The following is a 22,709-nucleotide window of genomic DNA, read 5'->3' on the forward strand; positions in this document are numbered from 1 at the left end:
TAATTAATATTATTTCATTGATATCTAGCCGACTTTGGCAATCGGATTGTTCGGATGTAAAATGAGCTATGTATTTATTTTATTTAAGAATGCATTCACTTAAGATTTCAGATTGTTATTTGATATAACTGAAAAGTATGAACTTTATGGAATCAAACTGCTGTAAATTATAGTGCGCAAAATTCAAAAATTATTTATATTTCGAATATAAAAAAAAAAGAAATCAAAATCTTACTTTCATATTAATGTCCCCTCCCCCCAAAAAAGAGCTTTTTTTATTTTATTATTTATAAAAGCACGCGACTGATTTATTTGATAGAACAATGAAATTAGTTTGAATTTTATTATAACAAGACTAAAATTGCACATTAATTTAATATAAAAAATGATTAGGATTAAAGAAAAAATATGAAATTATTATACTTAAAAAATAATTTTGTTTAATTTTAAGGTGGAAAAAATGATTGTTATGAAATACTATTTTCGGGACACAGCGGGAAAAACAGCGGGAAAAAGTTTGGAAAGTTTACTCATTTTAAGTGAAACAGCCTGGCATGAAGAAAACTAATGCACGTAAACATGCAAACACACACACTTTTATATAGAAAAAGACTATTCGACTAACATGTTTATCATAATATTGGTTTTCCTGGTGTTTAAACTATAATTCCGAAACATACATCCACCTAAAATTTCTCCTTTGTTTAATAAAACCGGAAAACCGGATTTAATGAAGATCAAAATTTATGCGAAACTAAATTAGACTATTCCGGGGGGGGAGGTGAATCACTTATTACATTACATATATATATATATATATACCGGGTGTCCCATAAATTTGTAAATACTTTAAAAATTCATAAAAATTAAAGGAATGAGTATTTTTAATGCGGTTTGCGAACCTGTTATTCTCATGAAAGGGAATTTTTTTTTCATACAAAAAAAAAAAAAAAAGTTCAAAAATTTGTTGATAGAGGGCGTTAAACACAAGCAAAGCATACAATTCTACGGGAAAAATACTTTTGTTTGCATGCAAGCAATTGTTTACATGCGTATCACACCAGTACTACAGTACTTTTTCTATGTGTCCGGAATCACCATAAATAACAGTTTGGAAGCGGGAGACAACACTGGTAACTACATCATACAGCATATCCGGATGAATGCATGAGATTTCGTGGCGAATGGCTTCCTTTAGCTGCACTAACGAAGTTGGCCTATGGCGGTACACCAGAGACTTAAGGTAACCCCATAGCCAAAAATCAAGGGGTGTTAAATCTGGTGAGAGTGGGGGCCGTTCATGTGTAAAGTGACGACTGATTATCCGTTCTTCAGTAAAAGTTCTTCTCAAAAATGCCTTCACTTCGGTGTCGATGTGAGGAGGTGCCCCGTCTTACATGAATGTCACTGTGTCAAGGACATCGTGTTCCAATAAGGACGGTATCACTTCCTTCTGTAACATTTCCAAGTAACTCTTTCCATTAACTGAACATGTCTTCCATCCTGCTTTTTTACAGGGCTTTGCAAAGAAAAAAGGGCCTTCAATAATGGATGCAGTGAAACCACACCAAACAGTAACCCGTGGTGAATGCAGGGGCTTCTCAGTGTAAGCATGTGGATTCTCATGTGCCCATATTCTACAGCTATGAGTATTAACTGCTCCATGCAAAGCAAAATGAGTCTCACCTGTCCACAATATTTTCAGCAGCCATCGCGGATCCTCTTCAATTTTCACCAAAGCCCAATTTGAGAATTCCAATCTCTTAGTTGTATCATTTGGTAAGAGCTGATGTAGCGATTGCAATTTGTATGGGTACAATTGCAATACACCATGAAGGATACGGTACACCGAAGTCTTTGGTATACCAGTTATTCGGGCCACTTCTCGTGCGCTACTGACTGCACTTGTAGACTGTTCCCTTAGCGTGTCCAGTTGCGGAGAGACATCGGGGTACGACATACTAGGGAAACAAGTCCAGCAGGAGTGATCGGACCTGGACCTTTCTTCAATCTTTTCTGGGTCCTAAACTTTCGTAAGGCTTCAGCCGCCGATTCGTTGCTGACATAAAACAAATTTACTAATAGTGCTTTATCCACCAGTGTCAACATCTTAATACAAACTTTTAGAAATGATATGTCAATTGTTCACTCTGCTTTTCATAAGACTTTAATTTGCATATTTCCACTGATTTGCTTGTGTGAAGCGCCCTCTATTGACAAATTTTTGAATTTTTTTTCCCTGTATCAAAAAAAAAAAAAAAAAAAAAAATCCCCCTTCATGAGAATAATAGTTTTGCAAACCGCATTCAAATATACCCAGCCCTTCAATTTTTATGAATTTTTAAAGTATTTACAAATTTATGGGACACCCGGTATATATATATATATATATATATATATATATATATATATATATATATATATATATATATATATATATATATATATATATATATATATATATATATATATTATTATTATTATTATTATTATTATTATTATTGAGCTTGAATCGATAGGCGTGCTTCAAATGCACAATATATTAAAATGTAGGCAAGTGAAAATCTACTATAGAGACAATGTAGTTAATTATCAAAGAAGATAAACTTTGTTATCCATAGCTTTAACAATGATAAAAATGATGCGATTGAATGATTTACTGAAAAATGAATTTAGTTTGATTTTAAGCACAAATAATACAAGATAATTTTGGAAATTACGGAAAGAAATTATTTTAAAAATTAAGAGAAAAATTGAATGCTAACTTAATTGATATTGTAAAAAGATTTCTCGAGTTTTTAAGTGATGTGAAAAATGCTCTTGCGCAACGTTAATTTCAATTATCGAACACACACTTCAAAGTTAATGATTATTCCAAATATAGCCAAATATTTTTTTCGCAACAAACATAGAGCATTTTTATCAATGAACTATGTTTGTAGAGTCATGAAATTTATTGGCAAAATTGGTCTAGTTGTTGATCCTGACGTATCTTTAAAATCATATTTTGCGATATAATAGGCGCTCTAAATATGTCTTTTATGAATATTTATTATACTTCCTATACTTTGTTTTTTATTTGCAAATTTCAGTTTCAATCTAGCTAAAATGATGGATATGTTCGTAGTATATATGTTAAAAATGCACTAATTCATTGCTGCATTCATTTTCAGATTTTATATGAAGAATAAGAAAATGAATTTACGATGATATGCAATAAAATGATAGATGAAGTGGAAAGATGCGATTTCATGTGCTATGTGCCATACATACACAATGAACAGAATAAGTGTAAGGCTTTAAAACTACACAGCTTAACTGTTTATCATAATTTGAAGCTCAAAAACATTTTACTGTGGAAACCATTGATACCTGGCCAAAGCCAAACAATAATCTCAATGAGCAAGCTAATAGCAAAGGTGTCTTGTAATTAAATAAATGAACGTATATGGTTATTTTTTATACATTTACAAAAAAATTAGAAACGGTTTTATTAATATGGCAAGAAGAAGATTTATTAAAAGATAACCTAGCTATGAAATGAATGTAAGTTATATATATTAAACAGTTAACTGTTTTTCTACCTCTTCGGAAAATGAGTATCTAAATTGTCATATAAATATATATATTATATAAATATAATAAATAATTAATTATAAATATGATAATCAAAAAATTATTATATAAATATAACAATTGTCATTGAATAAACTCGTCATAACACAAAATGTTGTACTTTTTCTATGACGAGTATACTCTTCAAAAACAATTAACTGATTAAATAAATGGAGGAAGTAATAAGCGTATCGAATTAAAATACTTAATAATTTACTGTTTCCAAATATAGCCTCTTTTAAAATATCCATCTATGTTAAGAGGCTTTCAATATATATATATATATATATATATATGTGTGTGTGTGTGTGTGTGTGTGTGTGTGTGTGTGTGTGTGCAGAAATTTAATATATTGCACAAAAATGTTTCATATTTTAATTATTTTTCCAAATATTTGACAAAATCTACATATTTTTGCTTTGAATTTGACATTTTTACAAATATTATCAATTAAAAAAACGACAGGAATGGTATATCCTTCAATGCTAATATAATCATTGATTGATTAATGGGCTAGGCCAAATATTAGGAAAATTCAAAATTCTGCAAATTATAAGAGTTTTAGTTTAAAATAACCCTTTTTTAAAATGTTGATATTTTTTGAAAGCTTAAAAGTGTATAACTTTACAATTTGGATGGTACAAGCCATTCTCTAAACAGTATTATAAACTAAATGTATACAAAATTTCAAATTGATATTTTAATGGTATTTTCTTAATCGTATTTGAAAAATAATTTTTTGGGGAAAAAGACGTATTTAGGTAAAAATGGTTTAAAGTTTTGTTTTTTAGTTTTCAATGAGATGAAAAAAGCCTTTTTCTTCAAACTTCCAAGAAAAGAAATTTTTTTTAGTCTTTTTCTTAAACATTATTCATTTTTTTTATGTATTTAGTTTTTGAAAGCTTTTCCTTTGATTTTTTTTCTCTACAATAAATATGTATTGTTATTTATTATGCAGCATTTTTCAGATTTCAAAATTTCTTCTGTTTTTTAATTTCAAAATATAAATTCGCTTGAATATATAAGCTCCTGAATATAATGTTATCAATTAATATTTGTCGTAAGTGTTATTTAAATGCTTCTCACACGTTTATTATCATAAATTATAGCATCACTGGGAAATCAATATGCTTTAGTCATTCAGAATTATCTAAACTTACAACAATGTTATCATAAAGGAATTCGTATTGAAAATATTTTAAAACAATGTTTAGTATATCGTAATATGAAAAGGCAATAATTTTTAAATAATTTAATTGCTTACAGTACCATTTTCCAATATTAAGTTCTATTAAAATGACTTTCATTTCGTTTATAATTATCATAGACATAAAATGAAAATGGTTTTGAGTAAGTAAAACAGCAGACTCTCAGATAGAACATTTTTAAAATGAGATTTCAAATCAAAAATGAGTTTTTAATATAAGCCGATATGTTAATTAAATATATTAATTATCTGATGATTCAAAATGCATCTAAAAAAAGGTAAAAAGAAAGAATATGGTGATATTCAGAATGAATAGTTGTTTGAAAATAAGATCCAATAAGAGCAATAATTTTTTTTCTCTTTCGAATCCTTTTTTTAAGTTATCAAATTTGGCAAGAGATGGCACCACTATCTCCGTGCAGTTGAAGAAAACTATCTGTAGTCTTCCTTGGAATAGTGTTAGGGTCTAATGTGTCCCAGTCCGGAATAAAGTGAAGTTTAGGTAATTTAATGTCACTAAAACATTTAAGGTGAATGATTTTGTCAATTTCTTTCGCACTACAAAGCAAAAAACGACGCGGAATGATATACCATAATGAAGTATTTAGAAGTTTACAAAAACTAATATTTTTACAAATTAATGTTTTTTTTTTTTTTTTGAATGCACGTTTCACTTTCCTATATTGTGCCACACTTGAGGTTAAAAGAAAATTCTTTATAGATAATGTTCTTGAATATTTTTATAACCAAAAGAAATAAGGAATGTTTTTTTTTTTTTTAAAGAGCTTTGTATTAGAAATGGAAAACACTGAGAAATGTATATTCTTAAAATATCAACAAAAAAAAATTATTCTGTTAAGTAAAAATTTATCATATTTTTTCTATATCTGGCATGAAGTCTCGAATAGATAAAAAAAAAAGTAAGAAAACCCTCTTAAAATGAAAAGCCCGAAGAAATATTTATTTCTGAAGAATGCTTGTACACATTTATCAAATGGAGCTTTGAAATCCCGCGAAAGCTAAGTAAAATGAACATAGATAAATTACAAAATTATGAAATCATTTGGGATATTTATAAATAAAATTTTTGATTCTGAAACACTATCAGAATACCATAATTATTCGCCATGAATTAACTACTTTCACTGAAAATTTATTTACTATTAATTAAAATTAATTATTACATTAGTCAGTATTTTATTAATTATCAATGATAGTAATAAACGTATAATTTTAACTTTGAAATTATTTGTATTGATACGATCTTAAGACATAACTTCAATGCATCCTATCAAGTAAATTTTTTCAAGACAGCCAGTCATTTTGTCGGAAATAAAAATTTTGCTCATAATAGAAACAAATCATATGCATACATTTTTTGGACAAATTTCTGTATGCAATTAAAGAAATCATTTAAAAATTAGGAGATTATAATTTTATAAGAGTGACATGAGAGAAATGATAGTCGATAATTAACCAGTTATCATATTCTTATTTTCACATTTATAAAGTAAACATAAAAAGCACCAAAAAAAAAAAAAAACCGTAACAGAGATTTTAATGTTTCCCATTTTCATAAGTCAACAATAAACTGGTTCTTTATCTAAGTACATATGACCTCTCAAAAACTAAAATTTCTAATTGGATAAAATAAATTAAATGATCCTTCGATTAATATTGCTTATCTGTATCAAATTTTGGATTCATTCTATCATCATTTTACTTTAAGGATTGACAGGAATTTGAACAGTTCTGAAGGTGCAGAAAATGCATATATTATTTCTACTGTCAACTTTCCCTTTTTTCCATCTAAAGCAAAACCTACATAGGATAGAATTTTTTTAATTGCTTTCTGGTATGGAATACTTAACTTAAGGTAAAACACATCATTTCATTAGAATTTAAGTAAACAGTTTGCACTCGGATGAGGCATCTCACTCACCATTCAAGAAGATGCATCAGTTTGACGTTTTATTAATTTATTTTTTAAATTTTGATTGTTAAAAAATATGTAAAGAATGATAAGAAGACACAGAATAATTTTTCGGTAAAATTAACCTTTTCCGAGTGCAAAGCGTTAAAATTAAATTCGCATCCATCAACTTAAATTAACATAGATGAACCGTATTAGAAATTAAAATGATCAACTATCTGCTGCTAAACAGATAACGCAACCAACTATCTGTTCAACATAAATTCAGCAAAAAAATTAGTGGGAATAGTTTTCTGGAACTTTCTCGCATATTTTATAATAAAAGAGAAATAATATTTTGCATTATAAATTTCATTTTTCATGAAATGGTAAGCCTTGTGCAAGATTGTGGACAGATATTTATTTTCTGAATTCCCCACACGAGAATCTTGTGTTTATAAAGTATAGTACAGAAATTACAAGATCATATCCTAAATTTCATTTCTTTAAATCATTGCGTTTTTAAGTTATTGAGTTTATATCCCTTCGAACACACAAATAGACAAATAATCACTCCTTTGATACATTTGGATTAAAATTTGATAAAAAAAATATATATTAAACGCTAAATCTGCATATCAATTTTCATTTATCCAAATTATCGCGTTTTTGAGTCATTGCGTTTACATATGTGCCAACATATAGACTGATAAACGGTCAATCTCTTCCAGAATTTGGATCAATTTCTTTTTTTTGTCGTGTGACTATTTTAAGCCAATTTTTTTGCAGTAGCTTCTGAGGGTAAAAACCCCAGAGCACCGGAGGGTAGAAGTCTAACTTCTATCTCAAATGAAGATAGCATACACACACACTCGCTTGCACAACCCCTTTTTACAGGGGGGCCCATTTATGCACCTCACAGAGAGAACATAAGGAAGAAAACAACCATGCCCGAACCAGGACTCGAACCCGGAACGCCTACATCACGGAGAAGACGCGCTACCCCTAGACCAGGGACGTCGGCATCAAACTTTAGTACAGATCCACATATCAAATGGTACATCTGTGTACCAAATTTTATCCATCTATCTTTTTGCTTTTTACAGTTATCACTTGTATTCGGATAACAGGACAGACAGACTTCCTGTCAATGAATTTCATGTTCACTTATAGATAAGTGTTTTTCGGTCTCAGGAAGGTCTGAAACGTGAAGATTCTTCAAAATATCTGATCGGAATCCGAGTTTTTTGACAATTACAATACTTACTTTTCGTTTATGAGAAAAAGAAAGGCATAACATCACATATTCTTTTGGTTTTTCATCCATGTTTATCAAAATTCATGCAGAGGAAAATTTTGTTGAGGGATTGAGTGAATGATATATTTTAAATGCGCCTTTTCCAAATGTCAAAAAAGTTTTCCAAAGTTTTTTGTTTTAATAATAAGCGAATGCGACAAATAAACAAACGAAAGAGAATGAAGATTACCTTATGGCATCCAATTTGCTCACAGAATTTATATTGAAAATTATAAATATTTTCACAATAATAAATTGTTTTTGTTGTTTCTTATGGCCCTTGCCGCGGACAAGCCCGCTGTTCAAAGTCAGCCGATTTAAGCCTAAGGGGGAGCGCCTCTTGTTTTTATCGTAGAGCCAACTTGGGCTAAGAGTATGACTTGACTACTCACGCATCACTCATTCGCTTGTACAACCCCTTTTTACAGGAGGGCACATTCACACATCTCACAGATAGAACAGGAAGAACAACCATGCCCAAACCGGGACTCGAACCCGGGACGCCCAAATCACGGGGAAGATGCACTACCCCTATGCCAGGACGCCGGCGTTTTTGTTGTATTATATACATATAATGCTTCTCTTAAGTATTTGTATTAATACTTAGTATTTAATCTCATCAATCAAGCGGAAGATAAAATCAGTTGGAGGAAACTGAAGGGTATAAAGTCATGCTCGGACTTATTAGTAAATAAATCCCGATTAATATTATATTTATTTAGATTATAAATATGTTAATATAATCTCTCTCTCTCTCTCTCTCTCCATTTCTATAACTATACAAGTTTTAGCACTGCAATCTGTACCCTTTTGACGACCCTATAATATTATCAACTTTTTTTTTTATCAAAAAAGTGAGAGAACAGAAATTCAATATGCAGCTTACAGAAAGATAAAGGCAGTTGACTGAATTTTGTTTCAGAAATCTTTCACATATACATATAAATAAAAATTCATGCTTCACATTTTTGAATTCGTTTTGCGTATCCACATTCGTTCTCATCTGTTCAATTAGAAAGTTTATTACTGTTCCTGTGAAAATTTTGTCACCCAATATTTTATATCATTTGCTCACAAACAAAAAGAATTAAAGCACAATTCCACTAATCATACGCATAGCACCACTTTCGTATTTATTTAAAAGCTAGATGACCATCTGTATATTGTGTATATTGGTTATATTTAATTTAATTCAAATTGTTTTTGCATAATTTGATATTCCTGGTCCCTTCAACAAATTATTTTTGAGCATGAAATGATATATAAAAAAATACAGACATAATAGTCATAGGGATTTATTAATCTTATATCTGTTTTGTTTATTGTTAGCATGGTCTTAATTAACGTCCCAAGTTATCATAGAACATCCAAAACATCCGTCTGATGAATTTATCTTCTAATTGTGCATTGTCTTTCTTAGTACTGTAATTCAACTTTCTTATTCCCCTGAACAGATAATTAACGGGATCTTTCTTTCTTAAGTTTCAACAACGGTAGGAAATCACGCGATTAAATATTTGATGAATCAATGAAAATGGTGCGAATTTCCTTTGTAACAATGAACATTATCCAAAATCAACAAATCTGTATAAATATAGTAACGTATAAAAGTCACCAAACTGATATAATTGAAAAGACAAATTTTTGACTTTTAAAGCTGTAAAAATCAGTTATGTACAATATTTGCATTTATGCTGGAAAACATAGAAATCTTATGTAAATTTTAATCAAATGAAATTTTTTTTAAAAAAGAAAAAAATGTCCTTTGTTAGATTTGTTCACCCATTTTTAATTAATATTTCACTGATGATCTCGATTTATAGATTGAACTTAAACTTAAAAATGATAATACTATCACTAAATAGTTGCATTAATGTTTTACTAACGTTTTGTAATTATTAAGCTTTGATCGACTTCATAATGACCAAAACATTAAAGACTGAACCAAAGAACCTTTTTAAGTGCCATTACTGATGGATATTTTTATTTTGATTAGCGATACTAACAATGATACAATAAGAAATGTTTTCAAAATGTTTTGATAGGAAATGACGAATAATGAGAATTAATTTTAGAATTAATCTGAAATTAGTAGCTATCCTTTCATAATTCTACTAGACAGTTCGGCAAATTTTATCGTATTAAGTTCAAATAAATCAGAATCAGAGTCGTAGATAGACGAAGGAATGAAGCTTTTGTAATCGAATGACTCACAACAGATCTAATAAGCATTCTGGAATTAACAATCGTTTTAAATGATATTAATATTATTCTATTTTCTGCAAATTGTGTCATTCGGCATATCTAATTAAAAATCGTACAAAACGTTCTGCATGGCGATTTACTGAGTATAGACTTATCAAAGTAGCCATGTAGTTACTTCTAGTCATGTAGGCATGTAGTTACTCCTAGTAGTTACTACTAATAGTTTCTTAAATTTTCAATCGTTAATAAAATACTTTTTATTCATCCGCTCAAGTTCAAATACATTTTTTAAAACTTGTAGTGGATGGGACTTGATGTTAATATAGTTTTTTCAAATATTAATTAATTAATTAAATTTGTCCAGTAATTTCTATTTGGTCGCCAAAGTCGTCAAATTCGTCGCCATGTCGCTAAATGGTCGCCAAGTTTGTCGCCAAGCTCTGAGATTACTGACGTGACACCCGATCATAAATGATATAAGATATATATAAATAATATAAGAAAATAAGTAGGAATTCAATTAAAAAAATTTTGCCACTTAATATTGTAATTCTGTCATATGTATATACATATTTATATTAATTGTAATTATTTAATAAAAAGTAACTAAAATAATTTTTTCTTGTTGACCTAAGTAGGAATTCCCTTAAACATTTTTTTATATAATACTTGTTTTATATTTTTTTAAAAATTATTTCTTTTTTGATTTTTATATGTTTTTTATAACAAAACCTTTCATTGTTAGAGTAAATGTCGCGTTGCAACGATATGAAATGCATTTTTACTTTCTTATACAAAGAAAAAGCGTTGGAATTGTTGAAAAATTGAAATCGAGAATTTGACAAATTTCTACATTTCAGATCTCACCGTGCCCAAAAAACAAATATTGTAATATGTAATATGATATGGAAATTGTAATATGATCTTTACACCAAACTTATCGATATCTATCAAATTTTGTATGAAATTTAGTCCCGAGAAGTCTATTTGTACGGCTGACCAAGTACAACTAAAAAACGTAAATAAATTTGGTACATGGTTTAACATCTAAAATGCGGATTTTTATTCAATTTTGTTACAAAGCTGTATCTGTCAAAGGACTGATCATTATTTAGCCTGTATTTTCGCATGCATGAAACGAAATGACTTTAAATTATTGAATACACGACTTATTAAATCAATGTAATTATTTATGCGATTACAGTTATAATTCCATGCTTTATTTTGGTTTCAACCAGTCGGAAAAAAACCAGTGCAAAATGCATATTCGCAATATAGATTCAGAAAAATATTGGCCAAAAATCTATATTTCGTGACTCTTATTTGTCAGTGCTATACAAAGCATTCGCAATCATACCCAAGGTTCACAATTTTATTTGGGGGAGGGGTGAGATAGAGAAATAAGATTTTTATTGGCGAATATGCCAAAAAATTTCGGTGAGACCACCCCCACAGGTTAATTAAAAACTATTTAAAATTTTAAAGCTCTTTGATAAACCACTTAAAATTCAAAAATCAAGCATATCAATGAAATTATTTTATTTCATTGATAAGCTTGATTAATTATTTCATTGATATGCATACAATTTGTTCTCGAATTTTCAAGATATTTTTTAATGTATTTTATGTTAGTTATGTATTTTGCAACAATAATTTTCATTGTTATAATGACTGATTTTATACACCTCGTCACTATGAAATGCATTTTTTTGTAAGCACATTATAGCTGCTACAATTAAGATAAAATTTTTGAACTAAGATAAAGATAAACGAATCAGTTCCAAAATACTAAGATGCTCCAAACTACAGCTTGAATCTCCTTTATCTCTGATATATTTCCTTTCAGACTGGTTGTTATCTTGGTGACAATCTTTAGATCTGATTGTCACAAATTAACTAACAAAAGTTGTAATAGAACGTCTCATCCAAATTGGGAGAGGGCTTACTAAATAAGAAAAAATTATTTGTTGTGCAATTCAGATATAAATATATAGCAATATTAAATATTAGTAAACAAAATTCCGAAATTCTATTAATTATTAAACTTTTTGACCATCAAATCGAAGCTAATAATTAAAAACGAATTTAAAAAAATGGTACTCTAATAATAATAATAATAATAAAAAACAGCAATGCCAAGTGAAAACTAAAGCAATTGTCGAAAGAAAATATTAGAAATAACTTTCAACCATGAAAGAAGAATATAAAGAACCATTATAATAAAACTTGCAGACTTGCTCATTGATTCTTGTAAGAATCTTAAAAAATAAAACACGTGAAAATGTAAATAATATGTGCCGTTTAAGATTTCATACCTAAATTTTATTTATGATTAGTTTAATTTTTGATACAAAAAAAAAATCTTCAGTTTTGGCACTGATATACTAAATGCCAAAACCAAATTCGGGATTTTGCATTAGCGAGGATATTTTATATTCTTTCCAGCGTTGCAAACGGATCAGGACAAATTGTATATACTGACGTGTTTAAACCCCTTCTGTGATCTGTTATTTATTGAAGACCCAGAGGCTCATCATGATGAAGCTTCTGAGGAAAATCATCTGGCTTGAGTTTAATGGATGAAAAGTATTAATATTTTGTTTCATGCCGAAATTGAATCAGATCTTAAAAACAAGTATGGTCAGATTCGGTACCGCATATTTATAAATAATCACGGAAACCAAGTATGTAGACAAAAGAACGACTCACTTTATAAGCAGAACATAGAAAAAATTATTATAAATGATCGAAATTCTGTTTTTAATTATCTTGATAAAGCTGCTATTTTTTGGAACCTATGAAATATAACATATCATTAATTTTCGATGTTTATGCAAAAAGATCGAAAAACAACTTTTTAAAAAGGTTTTATGGAGCTATGAGCAATAGCATGAAGGTACACAGTTATTTTAAAATCTTTTTACATATTGGTTAATATTGTACAGTAGATATCGCGTAATGTGATGTTTTCGAGATTTAAAAAATTTGATTAATTATATTAATTGATTACTTATAATAATCGATTTGGAAACAAAAAGAAAAAATGCCTACTTATCTCAATTTATCTGTAATTGTTTTCAAAAATAACAAAAATATAATGTGAGTATTCGACAAATATTCCTTAACGGTTCGGTTTTATATTTTTCGTATATGAATTGTTCCTTTTAAAATCTGTGAAATGATGCTGCATGCCGGGTTCAAAATATCAAATAATTGACTCATTCTGGTGTTCGTTGGAGAAATTTCTTCAAAATATTCGCACCCATCAGAATCATCAAGGTTTATTGTTTGATTTAAATTCTTCACGATCTTTCAAAGTTTTACAAAGAAATGTCTGACATTTTCAACTGCATAACAGACTTGCACTAACTCTGTTTATGTAAACTTTTATGCAAGTTAAGAATTTCACTTTCATTTTTAAAATTGAAATCAGTTCTTTTTTTTATCTCCACTTTGTTATTGCCATTCATTTTTAGGGACTATAGTTTATGGATATTTAACAGATTTTAAGTTACATCCGATAGCTTCGTTGTCTGTTTAAATCGATTCAAATTATTCTAGTACAGACAAAAAAAAAAAGAATGAAATCTATCGCATGGAAAAAATGTTATTTCTTTACAAGGAGAGCAAGAATTTCCACAAACGTTCATGCTGGGCGAAAATAAAGGATCCATTCATTATCTATTTCTAAACTAAAAACATTAAACAATGTAGTGATTATATTAAATGAATATTTGTGTTGCATTTGAATGCGTTGTTTAGGACCAAAGGAATCTGATAGTATAAAATGAAAGATAACATTAATTGTGATGATATTCAGTGGCGTTCACTCTGTATAATTCTTGAATATTTATACTGCATTTATGTTTTTTAATTGCATATAAATTGCATATATTCTTTTTTATTAAATTGATTTATTTATTGAATGTAATTGATTATTATCTTTTGAATCATAATAATTGAAAGTTATGAGATCAGCAATGACTATGTCTATCAGCTATGACTGTATGACTATGATGTATTAACTGAGTTTGTGATACAGAATAAAAACATGATTTGCAGAAACCTAAATTTATTCTGTTAAATTGTTACGTTTTTTTTTGGGGGGGGGAGGGAATAGTTTTTTAACCAGCCGTTTTTGGTGATTAGATGATTACCGGAAACAATTAGTTGTGATTAATTTCAATAATATTTAATTGATTGTGAATTGTGATTATTTCAATAATATTAAATGTTACCCCCCCCCCCCCCCCCAACGAAACTGGATAGAGCATTTAAGCCGTTTATTTTTATAGCCTAACAGCTATTCTGTTTATTGTGTATTGAACTTTTCTAATTGAATCTAATCTGACGTCATGCCACCATAAAGCAAAGTAATATCCTGGACACCTATCATTTAATTACACACTGTCATTCTTGGTATTACAACTTCAATTTTTATTTCCATTAAAAATTATGCAGAGAATAAACACATTTTTTTTCTCTAATTTTCAACAATGAAAAAAAAATACAAACAATTAAATATTTCATGAAAATAGTTTGCCTTTGATTGATACAAAAGAAACTGTTGTTGAAAATTATACAAAAATATTTTTAAATACTATCAAAATTTAAAAAAAAAAATTGTATAACAGGTAAATTAATATAAAAAAACTCATTTTTTTAAATTTAAAAATTACGTAAAAGTTAACTTTTTGCAATGATATTTTCAAAAAATTACTGCTGAAAAACGACAAAATCTTGTTTGATTTTTAATTAATGAAAAATTTTAAAAGTAAACAAACTATTCGATGTCCACATTCCTACTCTCCAAGGTGTTACTTATTCCAAATTTTGTAATTCTAATGTCGGCCTATAGAACTTTTACAATTTTTAAAGATTATCGAATGTTACTGACTTTTAAAATTGCAAACGATATTAATGAAAGGAAATTTATATTTGAAACTTTTCTTTGTTTGAGTAGTAATATTGTAAATATTAGGGTTCCATGGTTTATACGTTCCCAAATACAAGGTTTTAAAATAACTATTGCTAACCTTTTGGACAAAGCTGCAGCTTTTGTAGATTGATTTGTATAATGAAAGTTATTTGATTCATTAAAATAGTTTATCTGAAACTAAAAATTCCTTTTTATTCACGAATTATTCGAAGAACCAACTAATAAGAAAAAAATATTTTTTATCATCCATTTTAGTTCTTTTCTGTAGTATTTTGGAGGTTCCCTGAAGAGCATATCACCTTGCTGTTATTTTTAACTGTTTTCGTCCTCACATCTAAAGCTGAGAGCTCAGTTTAGAAATTAATAAATTCCTACTCGTGTATGAAGAATCCAACGAGACAAAAGGAACTGAGTAATCTTGCAATATTTCCATCCAAATATGTTTTGACTCGAATATTGGATTTTGAAGAAATAATAGATACTTTAATTGAAATGAAAACTTGAAATAATGGAAGGAACTTGAAACTCGAATTCAAATCAATTGTAAAATATTATAAATTTACACACACACACACACACACACACACACACACACACACACACACACACACACACACACACACACACACACACACACACACACACACACACACACACACACACACACACACACACACACACACACACACACAAAAACAGCGGCAGGAATTTTTCCAATACTTTCTTGCATATTCTCTGACAGAGATATTAGTACAGAGATAACGTTTCCATGGCATTCGCGGGAAATAGTTACGAAATATTAACCTTTGACGTGAACTAGCATTTTTACTGAATCTATCGTGTGATCCTTTGTGAGATTTTTTTCGCAATTAATCTCTTGTATGTGATTAATAGTACCTGAAAATCGAATTTGTGTTTTAGGCATGTTTATTCCAAATGATTAAAACAAAAATTGGACGCAGAACTACACTTATAGTCACAAAATCAAACCAAATTTGATATACCTACGTCATCACGTTTACATGTTTTTATAAATACAAACCGACAGATGTGGTATTTAATTTTAAACCCCTTGTATTTGGTTTAAAATTCGACAGCTGTCTACACTATATATGTTAAATCTGTGCACCACCAGTTTTTATCAACCTGGGTTTCTTCATTTTGTAGTTATCGTATTAAAGCATATTCGGAGGCCGGACAGACAGTCTTCCTCAGAACGGTGTTTGCTCGAAATTTGATAGAAATCTATAAATTTGGTGTAAAGATTGTATATCGAATTTCAACCTTATAATTTTGAGTTATTTTTGTCACGGACAGACAGACATTCTCAAAATGTGTTTTTCGAACTCGGGGGGGGGGGGGGGGGGGCTAAAATGTGGAGATTTGTCAAAAACTCGAGTTCGAATAAAGTATTTTCTGTGCTTCGTATACGAGAAAATAATGAAAGAAATTGTGTCTGATAAAAGTGCAAATAAATGTCGAATTATTACTTTATTTAAAAAAAATATATATATAACTAATTGATGGTATGAAAGCGAAGCATCTTAAAAGGAAATAGAGTACTTTTGATGAATAGTATTAGTGGGTAGTTAAATCTTCGAACGGCGACATCTTAAACATTTACTATGGGATCCTACATCATCTAGTACCATTTGAGTAAATGCTGAGTAAGTGGTTACAAATCTCTTGTTTGAGCTTTATCTCCCTTTGTGAAGCATCAATTCTAGTCTGAGTTAAAACTACAATGTTGCCAACTTATTCTAAACAATAAACATATACCTCACCACACAAGGTCAGCTAAACTGACAAAAAGCCCAGGCACAAAAGAGTCACTAAATCCATTGTTTCTCCCAGCCTGTATTTCGCTTGGCTCATGAAGTTTGGCCCAAGTTTGAGCTCACAAAACTTAAATTCCAGACAACAATGTAGCGCACAACAAAATACCGAAACGAATGGAACGAAGAGCGGACGGAATCCGGTTTGCCGGCTTCGCATTTTTGCTCCGCACCAAAGAGTGTAAGCGAAGCGAACATCATTTAGAAGTCATTTATACGGCAGTTAATGAACTAAGGCCAGAATTACAAGCAGCGATGCGAGAACACCAGCTAATAGCTTTAATTTATATCCCCGCATTCTTTAGGCTAATTCTCCCCCCCCCCCCCTCTCGACGTCATTTAGTGCCTCCACGAAGTTTTCTTGTGCCAGCCATCATGACAATTGCGCACACGGCTGCTGTGCAGTGTTTACAAAGCGGGTAGGGGAGGCTTAGGGATGGGTGAGGTGTCTGGGTACAAAAATCAGCTCTTCCCCAAAAGATAAAATTCGATTGTTCCCTTTAATAATTGGTGAGAAAAGGGGGTGTGATCGATTCCCTTTTGTCTTTGGGCAGCCGGGACGACACACTTTGAAGGTAAATTGTGCGTGAATATTCCAGTTCTAAAAGATAAACGCCCGCCATTGATGGCATTCTTGCACATTGTTTCATTTGTTGAAGATTGCGAAACGAACGCAGAACGCTTCATTAGATGCAAGCCACTGCTTTGGGAGATAAGGGCAATTTTGCCACGGTGACCAAGGATGGTTGGTGGAAGGAGGCACAAAAAAAGAGGGTTCTATCAGTGATGTACTGCCTGCCGTTTTAGCTTTTCAGAACGGAGAATTTTGTTTTGCCCGTCCGGAATTTTTTTTTTATCCTCCCTTTATTATTATTTCTTGTGGAGAACATGAAGATTAAGTCAAGCGAGGGCAATGGTTGTTAGTTACCATGTTCCAAGATTAGATGACTAAAAAAAAGCATGTTTGTTTTTTGATATGTGTCCTGATATAGCTTGATGAAGGATGGCTCGATTTTTGTTTCTTAAACTGTAAAAGGCTATTGTGTATGGAAGATTTATCAGCTTGTTAGAAAAGGTGTAAAAAAATATGAATTTAAAAAAGTTCTGAATGTGACCATTTCAGTTTTGGGGTGGAATCGGAAGTGAAAGAAGGCCTGATAGATACGAATTTTATAGATAAAGGATTAAACCCATGTGCTTAAAAGCATTTTGATGGCTCCATGCAAAATTAGATAACTTGAAAAATATTTTTATTTTTGCTTTCTCATATATGATATATACAGAGAAAATATTGTAATAGTCAAAAAATTGGAAATCGAAATTTTGACGAATCACCATGTCACAGACCTCCATGATTTCGAAAAATACAATTTTGGAATCATGCCCATAAACCTGTGAATGCGATAACACAAAAAGGATTTGAGCTAAATGGATGAAACTTGGTATATGGTTTTTACATTATTAAATTAAAATGTAATATCGATTCAAGGAGAGACTCTTGGCTAGGCCGCCCGAATACGAGGCAAAAAGATAACTATATAGCTAAAATTTTGCATATAGATTTAAAATCTTAAATATAAATATGTATGAAATTTGGAGCCAAATCCATCCAAGGGTTGACCAATCGTCGATCTGTTTTTTTTTTCCCATTTATATAAAAGCGATAATACAAATACATAGCAACTCAAGTAAATAAAATTTGGTTTATAGCATTAGCATTTAGAATGTAGATCTTTAATAAATTTTAAACCACATCTGTCAGAATTAACCGTCAGTCGGTTTGTATTTTCAGAACTCTGTAAAAGCTATCATTGAAATACATGGAATTTGCTATACCATTTGTAACTATAATAGTAACTCTAACTTTGGTTTTAGTCGATCGGAAAAAAGGCATCTAAAATATACATTTGATTTTCTGACACTTGTATATATACCGCATTCTAGCAATTAATTACAGCTACTCACTCAAAAATATCCACCAAATGTCACACACTAATTGGCCCTTTCTTAACTATTGTTCGCCAATAGTAAAGAATTAATAATACACAAATATATTTACTTTTACTAATAATAAAAGTGTGTGTGTTTGTATGTTGGCGTTCTACAGGTCTATTACTATTGATCTATTATTATCAAATCTGACGCCTTGGAAAATGGAAATTTGAATTTCAAAGAGATTTCTTGATGATGACGATGATGTCGTGCCCGCGTTACCACGGAAAGGGGGTCAGTAGCTTCTCAGGGTAAAGACCCCTGAGCATCCGAGGGCAGAAGTCTGACTTCTAGCTCATATGAAGATGACACACACGCACATTCGTTTGCACAACCCCTTTTTATTGGGGAGCACATTCACACACCTCACAGATAGAACGCAGATGAACAACCATGCCCGAACCGGGATTCGAACCCGGGACGCCCAGATCACGGGGAAGATGCGCTACCCCTATGCAAGGACGCCGGTAAGAGACTTCTTAGAAATTTAATTAGAATTCTGATTAATTAACGAATTTTCGGCTTTCTTCTGCGATAACTTCCGAAAACATAATTAGACGAATATAAATTCTGCACCATTTCAAAACTGAAAAAAAGTTTCTTTTTAATGATTCCAATTTAATAGTTATTCAATTTTTTTTCTGAATTTCGGTAACAACACACAAATATTGCCTTTTTTTCAAATAGTACATTATTGCTCCGAAATTCGCACCATTTTCATAATTTCATCAAATAATCAATCAATTCGATGATGATGTTTTGATTATTGAAAACTAAAGAGGAAGGATTCTGTTTAAAGCTGTGTAGTTTACAAGACAAATAATAAAGCAATTTTAGAAGAAAGAAGAATCGCACATGTACATTTTTAATAGTTTGATGGAACTGATCTCCATCGGAAGAATTCATGTGCAGAATGCACAGAACATATGAAAGACAGTTGAAATGACTTGGCTTTAATATCTGCCAGTTTGATGATATCATGGATATGGAGTTATATATAAACTATTTAACTAAAATGAACACTTTGACTGCCATGGGGGTCGTCGGCGAGGCCATATGAATTACATTCTGAGCTGCAGTCAACGTGTTAAATATAACTAATAATAATTGAAATTAAACATAATGAAAGAATTTAAGAATTCGGATATTTAGAATTTCGGATAGACACCCTCTAGTTGGTGTCATAGGCGAAGTGTTGAAGAATGTCTTTGAACTGGCGATAGTGGAATCTGGCCGATTACCAATATTTTTTTTTTTTTTTTTTTTTTTGATAATTGCAAATGTATTCCTTTTCATGCTTTGCATTATCATTTGCTGAAATTGTAGCATGAGAAGTCCATTATCCCGAATCTTGATTTATCGCCCAAAAATAGACTAAAATGTAGAAAACTGAAGTTTAAACGCATGCATAATTTTATATTTCAGAAAAATAATTGAACAGTTTTTTAAAATTATCATACATTCATTAATAATTGTTATTATCGGCTTCGTGCGATAAGTTACTACATTTTTTTAGTATGTAAACTATCTGTAAATGTATCTATTTAGTATGTAAACTATATCTAAACTAAACTATTTAGTATTTCGACTATCAGCATGCTTGATAGATTGCCGCAGGTGTTTTAAACAATCATCGTGTGCACAATGAGGATTTATTGCATCGTATGCTAAAAACATAAGAATATTAATCATCAATTTTTATGGCAATCTTTAGTCCTTCAACTTCTTCCTTCAGCTATTTTTCATGATTTTCTTGTCGTCTACATTATCACTCCTCCTTTAACATCAACATCGGCTTTCTTCTTTCCCAGTTCATGTTCGATTATTTCCTTCATCTCAAAAGACAGTTAGATGAGTGAAATTTGGTTTGTAGTTTTTATATAAAATTATCTTTGTCCATTAAATTTCGGAAAAATCCATTTACAGAAATTCTGTCCATATGCGCGTGCCTTTTTGCATGTGAACACCATAACTAAAACTAGCGGGGGTTGTCTCTCCAAAACTTTCTCTCATACATTTCCCACCTCTTCACATGAAAGTGTGAATCCTGGGGCAGACCCTGCATGTTACGAGAGCACAGACATTTCATTTCAGACTTGACAGTTGTATGCTTTGTAATACGGTAAAGAAATTCGGTAATTGTATATTAACTGCATATCACTGGTAAACAGTAATGACGAAAGATTGATTTTTGACTTGAATCTAGCGTTTTTAATGAATTTAAAATCTATCTTTAACGATTGAATTGGAAATCAAATATATATTTAGAATGTCTTTCTTATGACCAATCGAAACCAAATTTTGAAGTAGAGTTACAGTCACAAGATCATATACCAAATTTCAATGACTTAAGTCAAAAATTTCATTTACTTGCATTTCGGAATTAGCGCGTTACATTCGTGAGAAAGTACATACAGACGGACTGTCAATTCGGTTTCAAAGTTGATACGAATCTGTTTTTCAGATGATAAATCAGTAAATTTATGTTAAATTGTTATAACAACTTATGTAATGTATTTAGTTAAATTGTTCCTTTGAGATTCGAGTAACATAGTCAATAGGTCTCGACTTCACAGAAGTTTTGAAGAGAATAGGGTTATCTACAAGTGCAGTGGCGTAGCGCTTGGAGATAAGAGATATGTAGATGCCCCCAGACGCTAGTCTTAGGGACACCATGGAGGCATTTATGCCACTTTTTGAGACAAATATAATGACGAATAAAAAAATAATGCCCTGTTAGCAAAAAATATAGAATAATAACCTTGTTACGATATCCTCATAATATTGTCAGACATTTAAAATATTGAAGAACAAGATATAGATATGGATATCCCTTTTAGTTCAAGATGCAGTATATTATGGTAATAGGGCGAGTGCTATTTATATTTTTTTATTTCGCTGATGATGAACGGGAGAGGATGAAAATAGAATGTTATACCCTGGACGGAGCTTACCTTTGCTGCGCCACTGATCAGATGTTGTCCTCATCATATATAACCACAGTTCAAAATTATGGTATGTCCTAAAATATTAATGCTTTACTTCGTAACAGAGAGCTATTTCAATTAAACTGAACTCGTGCTCAAAGTTCGAGACTAGATTTCACTGAAAATTTATATAGGTGAGCTTATGTCAATGATACAGGGCCGCAGTGGCCTGGTGGTAAGGTCTCGGCTTCGGAACCGGAGGGTTCCAAGTTCGTGACCCGATTCCACCGAAGAACCGTCGTGTAAGGGGGTCAGTTGCACGTTAAATCCGTCATGACCAAACGTCCTCCCGCTGGTGTGGTGTGGTGTGGTGTGGAGAGAGGATGCAAGCTCAGGTGTCGTCCTCGTCATCTGACCGCGGTTCAAAATTACAAGGTCCGTCCCAAAATAGCCCTAGTGTTGCTTCAAACGGGGACGTTAATATAACCAAACCTAATCTAACCTATGTCAATGATACATCGCTTGCTGAATATGAGTACAGACACTTGTTTCTACTCAGGCTGAGTGATTGTTAAAAATATGACTTTAAACTTGAGATTTTGAAGACGTAATTCCACCCTGAGTCCAAGAACCACAGTTTTGGATTTATGTCTGTTTGTCGTTCTGTCTGTCTAAGAACGTAATAACACAAAAAAGCTTTTAGCTAGATGGGTGAAATTTGTTGTGTGATTTTAACATCAAGTTTTTAAATCTCTATCAAATTTTGAACGAAATGTATTT

Source organism: Argiope bruennichi, chromosome 7, assembly GCF_947563725.1.
Source record: "Argiope bruennichi chromosome 7, qqArgBrue1.1, whole genome shotgun sequence".
Lineage (NCBI taxonomy): Eukaryota > Metazoa > Arthropoda > Arachnida > Araneae > Araneidae > Argiope > Argiope bruennichi.